The following is a 12,248-nucleotide window of genomic DNA, read 5'->3' as shown; positions in this document are numbered from 1 at the left end:
GCCCTGAAAGGCAGACACTTTGTTGTCATTTTTGTTGTTGTCATTGGTTATTATTAGCAAAAGAAATTGCCGTTTAAAATTTGCCACTGTTATCTAGAGTTCCAGAAAGAAAGTCAACTTGAAACAGACAACCTTTATTCAATTATTTGAGTTCTTCATGGGCCTCCCATCTCAGAACACAGCTCTCTCTCACCTAATGAGCCTCATTTATCCCTCAACATTCTGCCATAAGTGAATAGTGCTTACATTCAGTTTTAAAATCATTAATTTTAATGGAAACTATTATGATGCATTCTATATCAACCTAAGATACCCAAACAATTTTCAATTAGAAATATACATTAATTGAATAACGAGAACAAATTAATATAAACAATAAATAATTGAAAGTAAATAAATACAATATATATGATTAGATACAAAATATTTTTTAAAGAGGTACTTGCCAAAGGAGGAAGAGAGTCTTGATAGTGGATGATGGGTGATGGAGCAGGCTGCAAGGGACTCATCTTTTGTGGGTGAATTATTCTTTATGTGCCATATTCTTCACAAATCTTTAACTTTTTTAGGGTTCATGGCTACTTCATACTCGAATTTCGCTTAAAAATTAAGGCATAGCACAGAAAAACAACTTTTGGGCCACATTAAGGCTAAATAATAGAGTGCTTTGAAACATATGGATAGAGCACATGCATTCAACAATTAAATTGTAGAAGATGCTACCCTTGCACTCTTCTTGCTTGGCATAGTTAGGCAAAGCCAAACATGGTGGGTTCATCCCAATATGGTGCACAATTCAAATTTGTCCTATATATTATTCTGTGAATAAAAACCACACGTCAAGTAAGTTGGTGAGTGTGTCTGCCTGAAGCTATAATACAAAAATATCACATTTCATGGCACATTTATTAAGCATAGTGTTTTGGGAAAAAGTTGTTATGTTAAACGAGTGGCAAAAAATCATCAACAGTTTTATGTGCACCAAGTCTATAAAATTCAATGTTCTTTCCTTGGTCTAAACTCCTATACATTATCTGGCCCTGCTTACTTCCCCATCTTCATTTGCTTCACTCTTCCTCTTGCTCACTCTGCCCCAGCCACCCTGATCTTCTTTTTGTTCTCCTGATACGCCAACCATGCTTGTCTCAAGGTCTTTGCAGTGGCTGTTACCTCTGCTGAGAACGCTCTTTACTCCACACGTTAGCATGGACTCATCCTTTACTTCCATCTTAACCAATAGAATGTGAGCTTCATGAAGACAAAGACTTTGCTTTTGCCACTGTTCTATCCCCACTGCCATGGCACATAGTAGATGCTCAACAAATGTTTGATGTTGTTGAACAAGTGAATGAATGAATGACACGTCTCTTTACAAAGATATTAAGCAAAGGAGCAGTCATGGCCCTAGAAGAAGGGTATAATACGAAAAGTTTTTTGCTTTTAGGTTTTGCTTTGGTTTTGTTTAGTTTTGCTTGAAGACAACCACACTGCCCATACCACCTTGAATTGTGGTGCTTGAGAATAGCTGGGGAGATGTGAGCAAATCTAAATAAGTAATCAAGGAGCTTTAAAAATGTACAAATCTCAGAAATAACATAAATCATTCATAAGTATTTTTCTATATTTCTATGAGGAGCAACTGGTTTTCAAAAAATTCTCTACCAAGAATTTATTTTGCTGCATCAAGTCTTTGCAAACATCACTTACAGAGAAACCAATACTCATCTATATTTTTGTAAATAGGCCAATTTAAAAAAAATAAATGTTAAAGTTGTCTTTTGGAAATCTATCACTTTTTAAAATATTCATTTGGTTTTTCATTAAATATTAAAATATTTCATTTAGATTGTGTGTGTCCGGATAATTAAAGATAAAGTAAATTATAATGACATTTGTATAACTATACTTTATGCATGTTTCTTTGTTATCTATGTGTTTTCTCATTTAATCCTCACAGCCACACTGCCTCAGGAGGGGCAGCTACCATATCCTTATTTCATAGACAGGGAAACTGAAGCTAAAAGGGATTATGAAATTTAATAAATAAGAGAATGAGCCAGGAGTGGAAGATATATACACGACTTCTTGGCCAGTGCTTGCTCTTCCATTCCTAAATCCATTCCTTAAAATGCTTTTAGAGGGGCCGGCCCCGTGGCTTAGAGGTTAAGTGCGCGTGCTCCGCTGCTGGCGGCCTGGGTTCGGATCCCAGCTCCGGCCATGCTGAGGCCGTGTCCCACATACAGCAACTAGAAGGATGTGCAGCTATGACATACAGCTATCTACTGGGGCTTAGTGGGGAAAAAGTAAATAAAATACAATCTTAAAAAAAAAAACGCTTTTAGAAAATCAGTGGTATTTCCAGCGAAGAATCATAAAGCATGAAGCTAGTAATCATATCCTCATCAGACAACCCATTTTTAGCTAATCAGGTCATAGTCTTATCCCTTACAGCTTTTAAAAGCAATCCCTTGCAAATTGGTTGTTTGCTCTGTATTTCACACGGTGTAAGAGAAAATATCAGCAACTCCATGCATGCATCGCACAACGTGTGAAATTACAGAGCTCAATATGAGTCTCTAGTCACCTACAACAGAAATGAGTTAGGAGAAAAAATCTATGAGTAGCAACAAACTGAAACACAATCTTTTCTCATTCTGTGAAATTGTTTTTTTTTCTCTTTACAAGTATAATGGTCTCTAATATGATATGTCCCATAAAGTGTGGGTTTTAAAAATTATCCATCATTCTAGCAGGTCTGGCTTTCACAGAAAGTCAAATTTAAACTTTAAAAAATCATTATTCACTTCAGTCGGTCTGGTTCCTGAATCTCATATTTCATGCTTTATTTATGCATGAAAATTTCCAACACTGTCAACAAGAAAGAATATCAGCCAGAGCTCTGCACAGGATTTTTTTTTATTGTGTGGTGTATCAAATTCAAATATTGGCGTGTGTGTCTATATCTGGTGGTAAACTTTGCTTATATTTTCCACAATAAAACTAAATTAAATGTGTTGTCACATGTTAATTTAATTTCTGCAGAAATTTGGTAACCAAGGTGATATCTAACCAACGACTATTAGGTTAATTTATATGCAGATCATTTTGACACAAGGCAAACATGTTTCATCTGCTCCATATTAGCACACAATTTCCTAAAAATTGCCAAGCTGAGTCAGAACTGTGATCCAGGCAGCCCAGGATTTTGCCTTTGATAATCAGGCCAACCTAAAGCAGGACGAGAGTTGTCTTCTCAAAGGGTAAGACAAAAATTCATTCAATATGAACTTTCAATGTCCTTTTAAATTAAAAAAAAAGTTGTTTTTTTTTTTTTTCTCAGACACAGAAGGGAATTGAACAGGACAGTTTTGTGATGTAACAGTGCTCTCAGGAAGTGAGGCAATCTCATCATCAGCTCAGATGCATGTATTACTCAGGCCTGCAGGTACCCAGCAAGGATGACGTTTTAAATTTAGAAAGATGCCTTCAGACCCTCCACCTATGACTAAAAAGGGTAACTAACCTCAGGAGCTCATGACTTAAGACGGAGCCAGAGCACTCCCCTGCAGTTTGACAGCAACTCTTAGACTATTCTCAGGCTACTGGTCAATCTAGTTTCTCAGCCTCTATGGGTGACCCTGCCTTGGCCATGTCGTGCTCTGTATTGATAATAAGCACTAACTAACTCATAGGAGTATTTGTGAGGATTAAATATCATTTTAACAAATATAAAATATTTGAAAATGTCTGGTACATAGAAGGCATGTAAAAATATTAGCTTTTCTTTAAATTGTTCAATAGTGCCTTCCAAGAGGATATGGTATTTATCTACCTTTCCTTCAGAAATATAGATAATTATATTCAATAAATATTTATACAATATTGATAATCATCTTCTCCTTATCTCCTAATTCCTATATGAGCTCCAGTTTTTTATTTCAGTGCTCACCACTTCCCTGAGCTTCATATTTGTATATCCAACTTCCAACTGACGTCTCCACTTGGTTATCCTAGACATCTCAATTTTAATATGAGTCACACAGAATTCTTAATTTCTTTACACCCTCTACTCCTCCCCAAGTCTCTCCATCTCAGTAAATGACATTCACCCGGTTACTCAAGCTGAAAACACAGGAGTCACCCTTGATCCCTCTTCTTAATCTACAGACCACATTTCATCCATTGGTAGGTATTGTTGGCCCTACATTCAAAGTTTATCCCAGATCTGACACTTTCCATACCCTCTACTGGCACCATCTAGTCCAAACCATCATCTCTCACTTTGAATATAACAAAAATCTCAGTAATGTTTTCCCTGATTCTTCTTTGACTCCATAGAGTCTGTGTTTCACAAAAGAGATATTTACCATGTTTTTATGTTAAATGAAAAAAAGCAGAATAAAAATTTACATATTCACTATAATATGTAATAATTTACATGTTATTAATTTACAAATAATAATAATAAATATAATAATTACATCACAATAAACGGACTGGGATAAAATAAGTCACAATGTGTATAATGGGTAAGTTATTTTTCCTAATTTTAGGATTTTTCAAAGTTTTGATAATAGTTTTACATTACTTTTACAATGAGAAAAACTTTTTATAAAAATAATTTTAATTGAAATCAAATTGAAAAAAATATAAGAACAATTAGATCCTTTTTTGCAGCTCTTGAAAGCACAAAAGAATACTATTCTATTCTGTGTGGGAGATCAAGATTTGGCCACCCTGAAATATATCTCTCTGAAGGACATTTGACCTCCCCCACTAACTGCCTAAAGAATTTGACATGGTGGCTCCTTCCTGGAACAGATCTTCTATCATGATGGCTATAAAGATAATTAAAATAGATGTTACAATGGGAGGGGCACCAAGCCCCTTTTATCAAAAAACTCTGTCTCTCCCTGACCACATTATCTATAGATGACGCCGAAAAGAATTGTCCTCCTGCCCTCTGAAGTCCCAGGCCACTACCCACCCCCAACACGCTCCTCGCCTTTAGCTGCAATACTTAAGAAAGCAGCTTAGACAGAGGGGCGAGTTGCTCATTTCTGAGTTTCTCCCATGTATACATGTTATTAAACATGGTATTATTTTCTCCTGCTAACCTGTCTTGTTGATTATTTGGCCAGCCATAAGAACCTTAAGGAAAAGGGCAGAGGGAGATTCCACCTCTTCCCCCCGACAGTTTTGGCATAGTCGGCAGGATCCACACTGGCTGGCAAGTTGCCTTCTCTGGCTGGAAGACCTGCCTTCTCCCTGGACTACTGCAGATGATGAGATATGGGAACGCCTGACGAAAGCCGGCAAAAGGTAAGACTTCTTACCACGTCAGCCTCCCGGAATCTCTATCTGCGGAGTCCGGCGGAAGGAAATGGTGAGAATTTTTTCTCTTTCTAAATTTAGATTGGCAGGAGAAAATATTTGGGAAACTAGTTTCTTGTGCTTTTAGTGACTCTTGGTTTAAATTTGGTAGAGTACTCTTAGTTTTTGATCTTGATCCCTTTTCCTCCCAGAGTAGTCTCTGTCTTGTTCTGTGTCCTGAAAACTTGGCTTTGTGACCAGTGAGAATATTCTCCTTGGTCTCCACCATACGGAAGGTGCATTTACCGGGGTGCCCCTTGGTGGCCAGTCAAGTAGACTGGGGTTCCGAACTGTCTCTTTGTCCGGCTGTGCCAAGCTCTTAGGGGAGTTTGTCATAAAGGGCCCAGTCCATAAGGGCTTTTGTCGTCTTAACCTTCTTTGCTTGTTAGTGCTGGAAAAATCCCATTCCAGTATCGCCCGCCCGGTGTCACAGATTAGCGGGTCTGTGACTGGAAGTGTCCCACACTATTGTGGGAGACCGGGGACACCATCCTTACCGCCTGTGCAATGAAGGTCTTGGCTTGCTCTGAATCTTTGGGAGTGAATTCTGTGGATCACGGGGGCTACATCTGCGCCCTCACCAGGGACGCCTCTTGCGTCCATGGTAGATTTATTCTAAGCGTGGAAAGTTACCTCCGGGTCTTTCCTTAAAAAGGCTTATTGGTTCGAGTCACTATTGGAATAAATATACAAATGAAGATCCTACACGTCAATGGCCAGACAACGGATCCTTTGAATTGGAAAAACTTCTAAATTAGGGGAAAAAAATTGTTTTGAGAGCTCTCACATAATTGTTTAATTGGTACCTAAGAAAAGGCCAGAAAAAAGGAAGGGAAAAATTTGACTAACCTTAAGACCTTGACTCAGGTTACAACTGAATTGAGAACATGTAAAAGTGTAAGTGTTGATAAGATTATAAAGGTTGGAATGTTTGAGCTAATTTTATGTAAAGAAGTTACATGAACTTTGCCTGAATATGTTTTAAAATGTCTGACTGGGAATGCTTCTCTTGTCCAAAATGAGAAGACCAAGACCTATTGATAAAAATCTTAATGATAACTATGTTTAAAGGTATAAGAGGTGATGAAATTTACATGAAATTTTGTAGAAAAAAACTGATGTTATTTCTATTACAGAACTGGTTAACAAAAATAGTAATTTAAATGATGGCTAATTTTATGTAATGTCTTATGAAGTCTTTTAGGCAATCTAAATAATTATTGGGAATAAGTAACTAAATAGTTGTGAAAAAGATGAATATTGGATGAACTTTAAACAATAATTATGTGTTATGGTGGTTACAGCTTCCAAACTCTTTTTGGTGACTTATAACTTGAGAGTTTTGCTAAGTTTTATGATAAAAATTCTCTGAGTATCATCATTTGCAAATAACATAAGATATTAAACATTAATTGCTAAATGTACGTTTGTCTACTTTTGGCTTTTCATTACAGGAAAACTAAAAGGTGTTTTGGGTCTATTGGTGAACATGTGTTTTATTAAAAGATTGTACTATAAAGTAACATATGTCTAGAAATTATGAAGTGTTTATAAATTTTCCAAGCCACAAGATACTAATGTAAAAGAAAGTTTATAATTGTTTAGTTTTTACTTACAAATTAAGGTTTCTAAAGGTTAAAATTTCTAATTAGTATATGTGATTGAAGCTACTAAATATTAAGAAAAAATATGTCTGTGTACAAGGAAAGTAAGATGTATAAAGGAACAAAGAATGGAAATATTTTATTTGGTTGATTAAGAAAGATAAATTTGTCCTCAAGTACTAGGAGGGAAAAGAAAAACATGGGACAAATTCTGAATGTAAAAAGAAAGTTATAGGTTTGTGGAAGAGGAATTCTGGAAAAGGAGTTTTTTGCGTGGTCAAGTTGGCTAAGATTGAAATGAATTTAATTAAGTAAATGAGTTTTAATAGCAAAAGTAAGCTGGTGCAAAATTAAAATTTGGTCTTCTGTCTCTTAAAAGGATAATTTGCTTAAACTTGATAAAGAGGTTATAAAAGATTTTTCTTTACCTTTGAGTAAGTCTACCTAAAAGACAGAAAAAAAAAAAGAAAAAACCTGTTAAAATAATTTCCTGTGTTCAAAAGACTGAGGTCTCTCTATTAAGGCTTTTTGGACTGTTAATGCTCTGTTTGCTTTGACTTTTTATATTTTTGACAAGCTCCCCAAAATTCATGTCTTAAATAAAGTCTTTTTTTTTACTTTTTTCTTTGAGAATTTTCAAAGGGCCCTGGAACTTCTCAAAAAAATTTGCTCTCTTCCTACAAGGGAAAAGACACTAAACTTATTAGGCTTATTCAATATGTTCAATTACATGGAAAGCATTGTCAGACCAGTGATAATAAGCCTGCTTAGGTGCTATTATGTGGGCAAATGTTATTGACATAGGTGTTTTAAAATTGCATAACATTACTGAAATTCTGATCTGTCCTGGTTATCAGTCATAATTCTGGTTATTATTATTTTAAAGTGTTGTATGTCACAAAATTAACCAAATTTCCTTGTCAATTGCCATTTTGAGGTCTTGTTGTTTACAGACTTATTTCTTTGCTCTAATGCTTTTGCAAAATGTTTCAACTTCAGAAAAATTCATAGAAAGGACTCTGACATTTACACTAGAACTGTACAGGTTTCTGACAAACTTTCTGATCATAAAACTGAACTGGGTAAAAAATTATAGAAATCTGATGGAGAGACTGATAACTTCATAAAGCTGCTAACAAAAAGATTGGGATCAAGAATGGATTACACAGGATTGAACCAACTGATAAGGATGATTATAATTTTTATGATTTTTCATTTGAAGTATTGCTGAATTTTTAATGTTTTGTTTTTTTCAGATTTAAGGAAAACTTTTTCTCTTTTCTCCTGAGCTAGCTATGACTTATAGCAATTTGGTAAATGATACTTTTATAAGTAAAATTGAAATATTTATCTTTTTCTCTCTACCTGATCCCTCGAATTTAGAAACTCTTAGTAAGTAAATATTGTTGTTTTCATGGCAATATAGTTATTTGCATAAGTTCAATAAGAATCTGTTCTCCTTATAACAGGACACAATTGGAAACACTGGTTCTATTACCAAGGTTGTGACTAGAACATCATATTTACAATATAACCATACAGCTTTTGAGGAATGAAGATTAGACTTTATGGAATAAAGCCACGTAGAAATATTGGCCTGGTACCTTATGTTCCAAGCAGCACTTACCAGGATAAGTAAAAAATGTCACTTATCTGGCAGGTACAAGGAACCTTGAAATATTTTGGGGAAACCTCGGAATAGAGGAATTCACCCAAATTTATAGGTATTGCAGACAAAGTCTGATGACAAAATCCTTGGCTTGGCTTTCCTGGCCTCGAGAGACCTTTAAAGTTCAATGTGAGATTCCTTATAAAAAGTTCCAGCAAAGCAGATTTAAAAGAGCCTATGTGATCAACTGCTATTCTTGCTGTACTTATGTAAATAATTGAGCCAACTCTATTGGAACTAGACTTATTTTGCAAACTAGTTTTAATTTTGCTATCTTAATAAAAATGAGGGTGATTTTAGAGAGAAAAATTATATTTCAGTAAAAACTATAATATACATTTGTGGATATTAGATCCTAGTTTTGTTAATTGTCTTTTAAGGTTTTTGTTTTATATCTGTTGACTGGACTGGATCCTGATTTCTTCTAGTCTCCTGAAATATCTGGCTACAGATGTCCAAACTAACATTTTTGATTTTCTCCATCATTTCCATTTGAAATCCCTGAAAACTGAACCTGCCCTTTTTCCTGAAGCCTTACAAACTGAAGCTGATGGACTTGATATAAACTTAAGAGATGACCTGACGACACCATCAGAGACATTTAAACTGCAAAAGATGCTTTGACGCTGACATATAAAACCTTAACTGGCTGTCCTCTAACTCAGAAACTGCTTTACAACTTGCTCCAACCATTAACCTTGTTTTTCTTTTGTTTACATAGAAATGCTTCTATTAAATACTTGATTGCTTGCTTCCATAATATAGGCGTAACCTTGAGAGCCCACCTGCATCACCACCTTCCAAAAGGAACTTAATTGAACTGATCTATCATCAGGACTATGAAATGTGTTCAGTGAGATGAAACAATCTACCAACTCAGCTTCTGGACTATGAAACTTCTTTAAGTTTCAAAAGGACTGTGAAACTTTTAGTTTCAAAGGCGGGACTGTGGGAGATCAAGATTTGGCCACCCTGAAATATATCTCTCTGAAGGACATTTGACCTCCCCCACTAACTGCCTAAAGAATTTGACATGGTGGCTCCTTCCTGGAACAGATCTTCTATCATGATGGCTATAAAGATAATTAAAATAGATGTTACAATGGGAGGGGCACCAAGCCCCTTTTATCAAAAAACTCTGTCTCTCCCTGACCACATTATCTATAGATGACCCCGAAAAGAATTGTCCTCCTGCCCTCTGAAGTCCCAGGCCACTACCCACCCCCAACACGCTCCTCGCCTTTAGCTGCAATACTTAAGAAAGCAGCTTAGACAGAGGGGCGAGTTGCTCATTTCTGAGTTTCTCCCATGTATACATGTTATTAAACATGGTATTATTTTCTCCTGCTAACCTGTCTTGTTGATTATTTGGCCAGCCATAAGAACCTTAAGGAAAAGGGCAGAGGGAGATTCCACCTCTTCCCCCGACATCTGTCCCTATTTCTATTCTCTTTGAGTCAATGAGCCTTTATTAATTTTTATTTTATGCTCTGTGTGTCCAGCTCTAAGTTGACAATAATGGACATAAATGTAGATAAGGGTATTTCTCAGACCTCAAGACATTTTAAAAGAAGAACCATCATTTAAAAAATTTGCATTTTTTAAATTTTGCAAAAAATTTACGGCCCGGGACGTAGTGGTTAAATTTGTGTGCTCTGCTTTTTCAGTGGCCTGGGCCTGGAGTTCGCAGGTTCGGATCCTGGGCACGGACCTACATACCACTTTTCAAGCTGTGTTGTGGCAGTCTCCCACATAAAGTAGAGGAAGATGGGCACAGACATTAGCACAGGGCCAATCTTCCTCAGCAAAAAGAGGGTTGGCAACAGATGTTAGCTTGGGGCTAATCTTCCTCACAAAAAAAAAGGAAAAAAAAATTTGCATCTACCTATCTAACTTTTATTCTATATGCTAATTTTACAAATATTACTATGTTCTGGTGATTGTAAAGATTAATTTTAATTTATAAAATCTTCGAAGATTTGGGTTCAATTATTCTTAGACCTATACTCTGCATTAAAAAATATATCTTTATGAATTATAGATATGACATAATTCTTTTAGGGACTTATTCTCTATAAAAATGAATATTCCCCCCAAATAACATACCTCTTGAAACTTCTCTTCTAACCACCTTTGTAATTTTTATCCTTTCTAGAGCTTTTTCATTAACAATGAACTGGAGGTAATGAATTTATTTTTTTTCTCTAGCTGAAAGGTTAAATTTCTATAATTATTAAATTCTTCTTGTGGTGTGCCCAGTGTTAAAAAATTTAAACTTATGTACACCTCCATATTCCAAATTTATAAACATAACTACAAAAAAGATGACATTTAAGGAACAGCAGCATTGATAGTAAGAATGCTGCTTGATATTTGTATGCAAGTGGTTATCTAAGGGGAAAGGAAGTGTCATTCATATGCTGAGCCACAGTCTTGCTCTTCTAAAAGAATTAGTCTGCTGTTCTTTTGCATTACAAGTCATGTAATTACAGAACCCTGTTAACAAAAGCTTTTGCTTTTGCACTGTTTGAAAATGCTTTTAACTGGTATCTTGGGAATGTTCTATTCTGAATGGTTATATCCTTGACATTTTTATTATAGATTAAGCTTTTTAAAGTAGCCTCTTAAAATGGTGATTTAAATGTAGATTATTTAAAATTATGATTCTTAGTAAGGTTTAAAGTCTACATTTATAAATAAGATTAACAAATGCATAATGCAAATACTATCTACTTGTCACAGATATTATAGTGTCCCACTTGGGAAGTACGATGCTGTTTATGTAGATATCAGCAGTTATTTTCATATCATTTTATTTGTAAGTTGTTGGAGTTTTTAATTAAATCTGATATATGCTTATTATTAGAAAGTAATTCACTCATACAGGAGTTTATGCAAGATAAAAAGTATTAGCCCCATCTTATAATTCTTTTGTAGTTCTATTTTTACATTTATATCTTTAATCCATTTGCGTCTTTAATTCATTTTTGTTTGGTATGCTGTGAGACAAGGATATAGATTTACAGCACTCCAAATGGATAATCTATCAGACAACCCTGTTGTGTTTGGATTGTGGTCCTTTTCCTAGACTCACTCCTTCTGATTTTCAGGAAGCTGAATCCAGATTTCCAGATTTCCAGATTTCCTCTCAAATCCAGATTTCTGAGCATTGCATGGCACACCACGCTGGGCTGTTTTCTTCCTCAGTATTATTTATGGCAAATTCACAGGCTATTTCTTCTGCTCTCTTGACTTGCAATAGCTTCGAATCAGCTCACTGTTCTGCCATGTCTTGGTTTTGCTGCTGTTATAGCATTTCTTCAGATATTCAACAGCGGGATCAAAAATGAAAGAAGATTAAAATGCTTCCTGCCTCCTACCACTTATTTTCTGAATTCCAAAGACATGGAGACAGAGAGGAGACTGATGTGGTAAAAATTAACAGAGTTTGGAAGTTCTACTCTTATTTAAGTTATTTGCTTTATGAGGAATTTCCCTGCACAGGTTATTCTATATCATCTAGTCTCAAATATTTTCCCATCACAACAGGTGGTGATTTTCCTATCACAATATCTGCCCAATTTCTTCCATGTTGACTATAA

The 12,248-nt window shown here is 35.4% G+C and overlaps 1 long non-coding RNA gene across 1 annotated transcript; it reads left to right on the top strand.

Moving 5' to 3' along the window:
• Nucleotides 1–8,137: 8,137 nt before the first annotated feature.
• Nucleotides 8,138–9,525, top strand: LOC131410512 (uncharacterized). Its single transcript, XR_009221270.1, has 2 exons — nt 8,138–8,290; nt 9,179–9,525. It is a non-coding gene; the product is annotated as an uncharacterized LOC131410512 (long non-coding RNA).
• Nucleotides 9,526–12,248: the final 2,723 nt, after the last annotated feature.

Source organism: Diceros bicornis, chromosome 10, assembly GCF_020826845.1.
Source record: "Diceros bicornis minor isolate mBicDic1 chromosome 10, mDicBic1.mat.cur, whole genome shotgun sequence".
Classification (NCBI taxonomy): Eukaryota; Metazoa; Chordata; class Mammalia; order Perissodactyla; family Rhinocerotidae; genus Diceros; species Diceros bicornis.
Note: the sequence above shows the minus strand (reverse complement) of the source record. Positions and strands in the feature narration are given on the sequence as shown.